Source organism: Corvus kubaryi, unplaced genomic scaffold (assembly GCF_017639235.1).
Source record: "Corvus kubaryi isolate FWS band 111438036 unplaced genomic scaffold, C.kubaryi_AGA036_p1.0 37284, whole genome shotgun sequence".
NCBI lineage: Eukaryota > Metazoa > Chordata > Aves > Passeriformes > Corvidae > Corvus > Corvus kubaryi.
The window spans coordinates 10547952-10560004 of record NW_024581088.1 but is presented as its reverse complement, the minus strand read 5'-3'; the positions used below and the strand labels follow the sequence as shown (position 1 = coordinate 10560004).

Here is a 12053-nt window from a genome sequence, read left to right as displayed (position 1 = left end):
TCAGAGGCGCCGCGGCCGCCGGGAGGGAGGGCGGGAGCGGCGCGGCCGCCGCGGCGCTGCGCATGCGCGGCCGGGGGCGGGGACGGCCGCCCTCCGCCATCTTGGGCGGCCGAGGCGCGGGGTGCGTGTCCCGGCGTGCCGCGCGCTCCTCCCGGCGTGCACTGCGCGCCTGCCCGCCTGAGGGGGCGGCGCGGGGACACCGGGAGCCCCCGGAATAAGGGGCGCTTCCCGGGAACACACCGCGAGTACCGGGCACATGCCACGAAGATCAGGCACACCGGGAAAACACCGGGCACGGCAGCAGTGACACTGGGCACGCCGGCACCGGGCATGCCGAGTGCCACCGAGCACCGGGAAGACGAGGCACAGCGGATACACCCACATCGATCTCGGCCTCCCACAGGCACCGGGCGCTCTAGTGCCTTCCGAGTGTCCCTTCCTAGGAATCCCGTCCCGGGACAGCTTTGTTTTGTTGAGTGACCTTGTCCCGCAGATCTGGAGTCACCAGAGTTGAGAGAAACGTTCAGATCTTTTGTGTCCATCACCTCCTTGTGACGGGAGCAGTGGGAACTGAATGTTTGCATAGTTAAATCTCAAAATGTCCTTTGTTTAATATCTCAAAAAGGTGGTTCGTGGTGGTAAACTGAGGCACAGACCACTGCTGCTTTGACCCATGCGCTCACAAGAGGTGGCACAGGAGAGTCCCGGAGAGTCTTGGCACTGCCTCTCTCAGCTCCTGCTTGACCAACACAGCCAGGCAGCTCTGTCAGCAGAGTTCTCCCACCAGTTTGTTGTTTTGAATCCCAGTGGTCGCAGTGTCAGGGACAGCAGTGCTTGCCCAGGAGCTCTGCACAGCCCATCGTGGTGAGCACTACAGCTGCGCTGGTAGAGGCCACAGGCAGGGAACCTGCTGCTGGCCGGGAATCCCAGAGCCCCGCAGCCCCAGGGACAGTGACCACAGCCACCTCCAGCACAGGCAGCGTGGCAGCAATGCAGCAAGACTGGGGCCACGCAGCTGTCTGAAATGCTGACCCGAGGGAAGAGGTAATTCCACGTGGAAAATTATCTAGATAGCAAAAAAATGGAGAAAACTTCAAGGGACACTAAAAATTGTGTAATCAAAAGCTGTACAGCCTTATCTGTTACTCCTGCGAGTAGCAGTGAAGATTACTAATGTAACAGTTGCATAATGCACCTCTGTGTTTGTACCCAGGGCACCTGAGGGTGCTGGTGTCAGTGTTGCCTGTGCTGGGCCTTGGGCCCTCACTTGCTCTTGTTTATTTTGTACAGCAATGGAAAGGGCTGTGCAAACCCCATACACCACACAGGCACTTGTCAGGGCTATTTCACGGACAACATAAGAAACACAGGGGACTGGAATTTAGGGAAAGGCTTTCAAATAGTTGCCCAAATTACCCTGGCTTTACTTCCACCTGCTTGCAAAGCAGGCAAAACTGCTTTGACAGCCTCAGAATTCTAATATTTCAAGTATTTTGGGTGCATATTCAAGTGATAATTAACATCTACACAAAAAATTATATCTGGTTTGCAGGGATTAAGGAATTTTGCAAAGATGTTTAGGACACTGCTATTTTATTCTCCTTTTACATCTGGCCTTCCTTGTAATATCGTTGCTTGATACTAGAATGGAAAAGAAGTCCCAGCTGCCAGCACAGCTGAACCATGAGGAGTCTCAGAGCCCATTTTTCTTGACCATTTCCTTGATGGCCACCATGTACGTCGATAATAGCAAACACGGGCCCTGCGCCTCAGTGGGGACAGGCAGATCCAAATTACACAGCTCCTTCTGATCCCAACTTCAGTTTTTCTTCAGACTATTCCTAAAGGCATTGTTTGCCGCTTGCACAGCTCTGCTGCAGTGTGAGCCAGGCTTCTCCAGGGGAGTTTTTGCCATCTGGGGTGGCACACGCAGCAACGGCTACTACAGCTGAGATTAGGATCCCAAACGTTCCATCAACCCTTTCCACACACTTCCTGCTAAACATGGAAACTGGATTCATTGATAATTCATATGTTGCCTCTGAATGAAAGTTGTCATTAATATTCTATGCGTGTACATATTTGTGTAGCAAAGCACCTGCAGTGACTGTACCACTGCAACCAGCTCATGTACATGTTTCACGTCCGTCGCGGTGCCTGACCTACAAAAGATGTGAGCTGTTACAGCCACAGAGCTCTGGAAAAGAAAGAGTTGCATGAAAATGCCTCCACAGATTTGAACTGAAAGATCAGTGCAGTTTTAGGTCGGGACTGAATTCCAGTGACATAAATACAGTCGTTACAAGGTGCCTAAGCACATACCAAAGGAAAATTAACTTCTAGCTGTGTCTTGCAATTCAATTTAATGAGTCAATGGGCATGTCTACCTGTGTCATTAACCCTGTCACTGGGATAAATCACAAGAAATGAGCATTTTTTCTTCTTTTTGTTCACTAGTGAATAGTGACTTCTCTGTGATTCAAGCAAGACTCTAGAACTGCAAATTTTCCACTTTATTGTTTTTCTAGGTGCAAAAGTTTTAGAAATTCCGCTCCCAGTACTCATGTGGCCTTTCCTCTACATTATAAACATAAGGAAGAGGGCAGTCTGTAAGTGTGTCCCTCTCTACGTGACATTCTCAATAGCATTAAAAAGAAGATAATCAAATCATGTCTCTGAGGTATCTGCGTTGGGAACCTTGGCCCTGTGCAAAGTCTTCCTCTGTCGCAGTAAAATTTTTCACTGAAGTGAGCCCCTTTTCTAATTTAGTATAAAGGAAATGAAAACTGAATTTTCAGCAAGTGTTCCTGTTTTACTGCTAAAAGTCGCCATGCCTGTTTTTATTCCATTCTGCATCTCACCTGGACTGCTGATCGCATAGAGCTTATGAAGAGTTTATGCTACTGTTGATGACCATGTGTTTCTGTATCTTGATTCAATAGTCTTTGATGGTCCAATACTATTCCGATGGACATTGCTTTCACATGGTTCCTTCTTTAAAGTCACGTGTTAGTTCAGCGACTGCTTTTCCTAGAGCCAAAGGATGAAAGTCCAGGTACAAGAGGCATTTCAGCCACTTATAAGTTCTGTTTCCACTGGTGTCCCCTGACAGGCCCTTATCCAAACCTGACTGCTCACTCTGGAGGTGCAGCGTTCCCTGGCAGCTGTGGGCCTGGTCCCTTGGTGTTCCCAGGTTATCTGCTGGTTCCTCCGTGTTTTTGTGAGGTTGTAATTGGTGTCTGCTCAGCCTCATGTTCACCTTCTCCGTCCCCATACAGTGAGTGGGATGTTAAAAATAACCTTTTTCTGTGAGACCGTAAAAACAAGTGTTGCCTATAATAACTTTGTTAAAGTTTTTAACATAGGAGTATCAATTGCAGGTATTTATTGCCAAACAATAAGATGTTTTCTGTTCCCAAAATTTTAAAATTTATGAGGATTATATTATTCAAGGATAAATATCCTTACTTAAAAACTTTTATTCAATAGCTTCAGGAAATTACTCCTTATATCTTCAAAATGCTTTTATGGGCTTACAGTGAGGGCCAGTAACATGCACATTTCAGTTAAAAGGATGGTAAAGTAGTGCAGAGATAATAAAGCATCCACCTTTATATCTAATTGGAGCATTCACTTTTGCCTGCAAAAGCTGCACACAGTTCTCATGCTAATGCTGCAGCTGAACATGCAGATTAGGTCATTTTAGGCTCCTGTAGCTAACCAGGATAATTTGCGCATAAGTACCTGATATGCATAGAGCACTGCTGCAAAGGTCCGTGCAGGTATTTGGGATCGGATGCGTTTCTCCTGGCTCTCCCAGATGTGCTGCACAGCTGCAGCTGAGCTGCAGTTCAGCAGTTTGATGGACTCCAGCGCAAGCCTTGTTGTACTCAGCCTCCCTTGTCCACTCAAACTTGTAACCTGTAAGAGTCACACTTTGGGTGAAACAAAAGGAACCACCATTGTTCGATAGAAGCAGTGATACCAGGTTGCTTTCCAAATTTGTATCGAAGTAAAACAAGCAGATATAACCTAAAAGCTGGGGAAAATAGGCCAAAGCAAACAAGCATGAGGCAGGAGTATTGAAAGAGGGGAGCACAAACTAACATCAGTGTATTCTTAATCCACAATTATCCCAGATTTGGATTAAACTGCCTTCTGGAGGGGCTTCCAGGACCCTTTTTGCATTGAAGTGTTTACCCCTGGTCACAGCATTTCTCCTTCTAATGGGTTTGTATTTTAAAAGGCATGAGATGAACTTTTCTGCCCTGTGTATCATGGACAGTGCTGCTGAGTCAAAAGCACAGTTAAAAACAAAGCAAATGTGTTGCTTTTTTAGTTCTTCAAATTCCATTGCTAATTATAGTGATGTGTATGTTGTTACTGCTGACACTATCCACCCGCCTTCTAAATTCCTTTCACTATACTCCTTTTCAGTTGCAGTATTAAAGCACTGCCAGCAATGCTAAGTGACATTGCTTGCATTTTATAGAATCATCATAGGGTATAGAGATTATATGTAGATTTTTCTATAATCATCATCAAGGGGTGTTTTTATTGCACTCAGCCTAATGTTAAAAGATGTTCTTGTGTTATTCTTTGTGCTTTCTAATTTTATTGTTTCTATATAACGCACAGAAATCTAGAATTTGCTTCTAGTTTGCTCTTCTTTCCTCTGAGTCATTTTAGCCATAGGTATGGCTTGGTTCTTGCAGAGTCACTAGAAGCTCTTTAAATTCTGCTTTTAAGGCACAAATCTGTTGTTCAAGATACTGTAAAACATCGGGGATGTGTGGCCTCTGCCCCATGGGTGCTGCAGCATTCCAAACACAACTTTATGGGATAAATTATCTTTATTTAGATAATCCATGAATACTGGAGAAGGATGTTATTCGTTATGTGATTGCTTTATAGATGTGGGAAATGGGAAAAGTCGTGCAGGGACTGTAGCTGGGGCTGTGCCAAAGGAAGGAGTGCAGCCACTGACTGCACTCATGTCGTGGTGACACAGCCTCTGTCCGTGCTCCGCAGGTGCGGCGGGGGTGGAGCTGACTCCGGCCCGAGGTGCTGCTTCTCCCGCGGGGTGGTGGATTTTGCTGCTGAAGTTATGCACATGCTGCACGGGAGATTTGCAACTACAGGCTGAGGTATGCAGGGAGCCTGATCAGTACCTACGGGGAAGATGGCTTTTAATCTTACATGTGTTCTAAACAACAATATATTGCTGAACAGAAATACTTCCTTTTAAAGCAAAATGAACGCTCTTTTCCTAAAGAACAATCCGTTCAGCTGACAAACCTGCACCAGCTTTAATAAACTGACAGTGTATCCCCCCATTAAAAACAGCAACATTTTACAACAAATAGAACTATTCAGAGATGTAAATGCCATACCGATGCTTTATTTTTTACATTTTAGAATATTTGTTATTACCAGAAAATATAAATTCTCTATTAGATTAGAAACTCTTGTTTCTCAGCAACATCTTGAATATTACTGGTCTAACTAGAAGGCTGAGAAGTTGAAACAGATGTGTGCTGAGAGCCCCATCAACTTCTAGAAAGCTAGTCCAGGTTTCTTTCCAACAGGACAGAATATTGCAGCTTCCCTACAAGGAGGAGGTAGGTGGCTCAAATGCCGTGTGATTCACGGCCATAAGAATGCACCACCACCAGCCCATGCATGGATACTCACACGCCCTGATCAAATTATATGTTTGACACATTCTTAAAACTGAACCTTTCTGCAAGCAATTACACATGTTAGTGATGCTGTGATTCAGTGTGGTGCTGGCTGATGATGAAACACTGCAGGGCTGCTCCTCATGGCACATGGCACCAGGAAACAGGAACCTTAGCTTGCCTTTTTACCACTGGCTTCTCTCTGGAGAACAGCTATAATGAATATTGCCTTAAATGGTTGTGAAGGAGGACAACGTAGAGACATCACCTGTTGCAGTAGGTATTTTCTAGTAAATGTACTGAAAATTGCAAATGGAAGAAAAAACCTGAGATTTAAAACTTTTGTCAGACAGTGAAGACAGACACAGCATGGGACAGAGCTCGTTGTGGCTCTCGGGGCGCTGCAGCCGCTGCCCAGGGAAGTGCAGCTTTGGAAACTGTAAAGGACAGAGGCAGTGAAAGGGTTCGTTCAGTGGTATATGAACACGAACACTGCTGCAGTCAATCCCTTCTGGGTGCAACTGTAAGTCCAAAGAGGGAGGGAAAGGGAAGGAAGAAGGAATATCTGTCCATTTTTGGAAAAGTTACAAATTCTTAACACTGGTACACTGTGATGTCCTGTACTTTGTCCTCTCAGGAACTCCTCTTCTTTGGGGCAAATCATTTCATGTCTCTTGAATACTTCTTAGAACATTTCCAATGCCAGCATTATTCATTCATGTTTATGAAGTCTGTTTATATTTGTGCTTCAGTAAATGTCACCATAAAAATAATATTATCAAGTATTGGAAAAAATCTTTTCCCAAACCAGTGGCAAATCTCTTGGTGACTGTGATGGAATTAATCATCCAACTGGTCTGCAATGTTTGTAGAAAACAATGGATGTGCCTCCACACTCTGTTGGCTGAAAAGCTCTCTCAGACATTTGGTGTAGTTCTGTTATTTGTTCTAAGCATCATTTAGTGCCCTCAGTGACCTTATTATGTTTATATATATAATTAGAAAAAGATACATTTTAGGATGTGACATTTTTGGCCAGGTTAAAAAATGCACGTAATTGAAATTGCTTCAGAAAGGATCAATTGTTCCTGGCTCTCCACTGGATTTTCTGTATTTCTTCCAAACAGGAAATTCTAAACAAATTTCATTAAATTAATGTGTATTACCTAAAAAATTTATAAAAGACAGAGTTCTGTGGTTTTAAGAGCTCTCTATGAAAAAAGGGAGCAGAACTTTATCTCAAGGTAAAAAATCAGCACCCAACCGTGACATAAGAGTTTGCAGGCAAGACTTCCACTGGTGCCAGTTAGAGCTGCACTGAAAGGAGATCACAGTTATGTAATAGAATGTTTTAGTGAATAGTTTCATAGTTCAATAAATTTTCTGTGACTGGGAGAGACATGGGGCAGAGTGGGCTCTGAAGAAGACAGGATGATTTTCACAGTGTTTACCCTTTATTTCACACCAGTACTTCCTCTGACTTAGCCAGGAGTGATCCACAACTCTGACTAGGAACAAGGTGTCAGACTTGAATTATAAAAATTATAGTTGTGAGGTTCAGTTTGTTCTCATTTTAATCCATAGTGATATCTTTGGTTAGAAATGGTGTTAATAATGACAATCCTTATTTGGAATTGAGAAGGATTTCTAATTGAGAATGATTTACTAATTCTTAAAAACATAGGAACAAACTCCTCTTTGCTTCATTTAGAATCCCAGTAGATTTCCATTTGGCCTGGAGAGTTTTCTCTGTCCCCATTTTCAGGCTTCATTGCGTTATCTGTATTCACTGCTTTATCCTATGGCATCTTCTTCATTATTAAGCAGGGTCTGAGAGGGAGAGATTGGATTAGAACAATTTTGTCATTTTACGGCACAAGACAATATAAAGTATCTCGTAACATTTTTGATATACTGATAAAGCAGATTTTTTGATATGAACTTTGTCTAACACGTCTGATCTGTACAGTCTTCTGATAGGTTGTATTTGCAGAGCTACTCTGTGATTTTTCAAAAACCTACCCACCAACAAATTTGCCTCTTTTAAGGACTCGTGAAGGGGGATGTAACACAGCCAGGGATGCTGATCTGTCCGTAAAAACTGAGAACTGCATAAATAAGGAGCTTGAGTTTGCAACGTTGTTTTTCCCCTAGCAATATTTCCTAGGATTCTTTTTTCTCAGGACTTAGAATTAATCATCCTGGTGGTACATAACACAGCTGAAAGAAATACCCTTTCTTTTAAGTTGCCAATGTAACCATGATTTAAAAAACCCCAACAAGAACAAAACCAAAACAGACAGTGTTGGGGAGGGCAACTGATTGAAAATGTGCCAGAATAATGGAGTTAGGTAAGGCTGTTAGAGAGCAATGGAATTATGGTAAGGCAGTAATAACTACTGTGGGAGTCTGGACTGTAAAATTTTCAGCCGTAATACCTCAACGGACAGTTCTTAAAAATTGACCTTTGTGTCATTTGCAAGCCTGTAGGAACAGGCACGTCCACTGCTGGTGAGTAACAGGGTAGGAGCTCAGTTCTGGAGCAGTTGTGTGTGCAGTTCCCATTGATCACAGAGCTTCTGTTTCAGAAGCAGAAAGAAATTAAGCTAAGAGTTACTGTAGTGAGTTAAAAAAAAAAAAAAAGTAAGTTATGAGGAAAAAAAAGGGACTCGTTTGGGAAAAATGGTTTCATTTTTGGAGGGCCTGGTGTTCCTGTACAGACGGCTACATTCTCCATCTCCTACCTTGTCCGTTTGCTGATCCTCAGGAGACCTTCATCTTTTATTTTCAGGTGAGCAGAGCTGGGCTCTGTGTGCCAGCAGAGCTTTCAGAAGCATTCTTTGAATGCAGAGAGATACCTGTAGGCAATTCTAGCAACACAGCTTTTATTTTCATTTTCTTGACAGAAGACGACCAAACACTGAAAACGGTGGTGATTGCATTTGAACAACCAAGAAATCAAGTAAGTTTCAAATGGCTAAGAACAAATTCTCTGGGGAAAATAAACCAAAAATATTTCCACCTTCAACCTGAGAGATCAGCCTTCAGAGTGTGTAACCTGCCAGGTTCTGTGTTCACCATTAGGTATTTTGTACAAAACACCTTTTTTAATTCAGGGTGGTTTTCCCACAAGGGAATCTTTCCATGCTCCAAGTTAATTATGTTTCTCTCTTCTCATGTTTCTTTACTACCTAGAATTTTAAGCTAATGTAGTCTATTTTAGGTTTTTAAAAGTGCTCAGTGCTATGATATCTATGTAGTCATCTAAAAAAAGATTGTTAAAATCTGAATACATGGAAGTAGAGGACAGCTAGGGATCATCCTAGTTCTCACAGAACATAGTATCTTTGGGCTGGCTAAAATAGTTGTCCTCAAGTAGTCCTGATATGCATAATGTGTACGTTTTAATGAGGTGAGTTAATCCCTATGTTCCAGGAACAGACTTTGATAGTATTATCTGCCATTACTTACAATACTGTGTGAAATAGAGTGCACAGAGCTATTCTGGCACTGCCAGACCAGTTAAGGAAAAACAGTGTTTTACAGGACACTAAAATTGAGCTGCTTGCAGGCACTCAGCTCCAGTTGGGGTCAATGTCAGCAGAGACTGCTGTAACAGAGAGAGGGCATGTACTCTCCTAAGATAATGCCAGATGCTGAGGTTTTGCAATAAATCCCTTGCCCCACAATTTCCATCAGCCTTGTCCCCACCTGGAAGTCTTCAAAGCCTGTTAGCAAACAGCAACAAGTGCTCTACTGACACCTAAGATGGGGAAAATAAAACACCAGCAGTGCTAAATGTCACACTTGGAAATGGCAATCGTACATGTTCAGCAGCCCGTTACCCACTGAAGATTAAAAAATAATGTGAGTCCTTGCTGGGGGGATGCATCACCAGTCAGAAAAATGGAAAGCACTGAGCTCAGAGAGAGTGGAGCCTGCTGAATGCGCTGGCAGGAGCCTGTGCCAGTGAGCTGTTACCTAATAACTTGGTAATTCAAGCTCTGACACAGAGTTAGGGAGCACAAGGGAGCCTCTTGTAGCCTAGCATTTAGAGACCTGAAACCGAAAATCAACTAAAATGACTTAAGTTTTTATTTTTTTAATATTAGCAGTCCAGTGTTTATGTAAGCTCTGAGACATAAGGGGGAGCAAAGTGGAGTTAAACGTGGCTGTAAAGCCAGAATGGAGAAGTGGGGTCAGATAAGCAAGCAGGAATCTTTTTAACGTCAGTCTTGAGCTGTGAGGGTTCTGTAGTCCAGTAGTGGTGGGCCACTGTTCCCAGGAGCAGGTACCAACACTACATGGAAGGTGCTGGAAATACAGGCAGGTCAGCAGGTGCATGGCAATGTCTTTTGTCCCCATGTCCCAAGGGAGCACTGGAGTGACCTGAGAGACAGCTGAAGTGGTGGCTGCAGAGGGGAGTGATGCTGCTCTGTGGGAAGAGGCTTCTGGAAGGCAGGGCAGTTCCTTCAGTGGCTGGTGGTGGTTGTGGTTTGGCGTGTGTGTTCCTGACTCACTCATAGATTTGTGTGAAGATTGTCAGTAATTTGATTGGTAGGGGCTCACCAGGTAAAGGACAGTAAAGGTTGCTCAGGGGTAGTCAGAGATGATGCTCATACTGGTAAGGGCTCCCTAAAAGGCAGTAAGAGTTTCCTGAAATCTTCTCCAGCATGTTGTCCAGCTGAAAAAAAAGTTTAAAATGATGTGAAGACATCAACTTGATTAGTTTGACATTAATGCTTGCCTTAATATCTAAAATGCTTTCTTCCACCTTCTATAACCTTATGGAAGGCCTCCACTGAATTCACTCAGAGCAGGTCCTTCAAGGTGCAGAAGAATCTTTGGTTTAAAGAAGGAAGTAACACCAATGAATACAGCCCAGTTCCAACCAGTGACTGCATTTCTGTGCAATTGTTTGATTAGAAAAATACATTATTTTCAGATCATTTGTAATGGATGTAAGAGCTTGACATTAGCTACTTACTGTACCCCAAGACCAGCTTAAAACCACTGTGGAACCTCCTTATGGTACGTTGGAAATGGAGTAGAAAATGTGAGAACTTGTAGTCAGTCCTTTAAGATCTTGTAGTAAAATTAATTTTCATAGAACTTGGGTTGTTTCACAGAGTGACACAAACAGCACTCTAGATCTGTACTGATTTATTTTTGTGCACTTCACTCTTCATTTCAACTGCCTTGCTTCTTGTGGAGTAATTTACATATATGCAAAATAAATGTTAAAAAAAATCAAAATTGTGGCCTTTCTCACTATGATTTTGCAAGTACTAATAATAGAACAGGGTGCAAGACAAGTGGAGAATCTTGCCTTCAGGCATGAGTCTAATTTCACAGCATTTTTGTCCAGTTCATTGTTTTGATGTTATTCTTAATTTATCAGTATTTTTACTAATTAGAAAAATACTCAACAAATTGCACCATTCAAAAAATTGTTGTGCAGTTCAACAGCTAATACACATTTTAATCTGGAGTGTTGAGAATGATGGCGAGAAGCAAGACAGGATAGAGTGGGGGTAGGGAACTTGGAATAATTCAAAGAAATTGGAGAGAAGGCAAGTAGCTCATTTTATTCCCATTTATCAATTAAGGCAGGATTCTGTGTTTATCCATTGTGGCAGACAGAGGGAAGGAAAGAGAGGAGGGGGTCATGAGTTGGGTGTTTGTCTGTGAGCACACCAGTTGTGGTGGGAGAGGTGAACACAGCAAAAGAGAGAAGTTGCTGTTGGTATTCACAATCAAAGAAATGTCTGAGCAGGGCAGTGATCGGCTCGGCCGAGTCTGTAGCCCCCATAGTAGCCAGGTGGCCAGTTCCCCACTTAGTCTGCCAAGTGAGTTGATCATGAGCTCGGAGCCAGACAGAGTGCCAGGTGGCCAGATCCATCACTCAGCATCCAATTAACAATGACACTGGTTTGGAGCCAAGCGAGAAAGGGGCTCTGCGATGGGGAGAGGGACCATCACCACACCACCAGTCCGGTCCCTATGGCAGGTCCAGCTGCTTTCCATTTCCCTAGAAAGCTTGGGCTTCTTGAGACTTTGCTTTGAGTCATTTTGGTTGGTTGGTTTTGGGGTGTTTTTTAAGACTTAAAGCTGTCTAAATCTTTTGGGTATCTCAGTGTTATTCTTTTCCAGCACTATATCCATGGCTCAGAGCAGAGCTGTGCTGCACTGTGAGTACTGAGTCTGTCCACACAAGAAAGGAGCTACCCAGGTCATTTAACTTCCAAACGGCGTTGGAGTACTGATCCAATTTAGGGAATGTTAGCCTGTGTCTGGTACTGGGATCATGGCACAGGTGGAACACACCTGATTATACCTGAATTACTTGGCAAGAAATAACCCTCCACTTAG

General features: G+C 43.4%; 1 long non-coding RNA gene across 2 annotated transcripts in view; it reads left to right on the top strand.

Moving 5' to 3' along the window:
• LOC121663821 overlaps positions 1-12053 on the top strand; it is a 30473-nt gene that overhangs the window by 1305 nt on the left and 17115 nt on the right. The window contains exons 1-3 of one of the 2 annotated variants that reach the window (XR_006015768.1): positions 139-1044; positions 5032-5147; positions 8588-8643. This is a non-coding gene — a long non-coding RNA (uncharacterized LOC121663821). Of the gene's footprint in view, positions 1-138; positions 1045-5031; positions 5148-8587; positions 8644-12053 lie in introns of those variants that run through there. The other variant, XR_006015767.1, reaches the window with a different exon arrangement.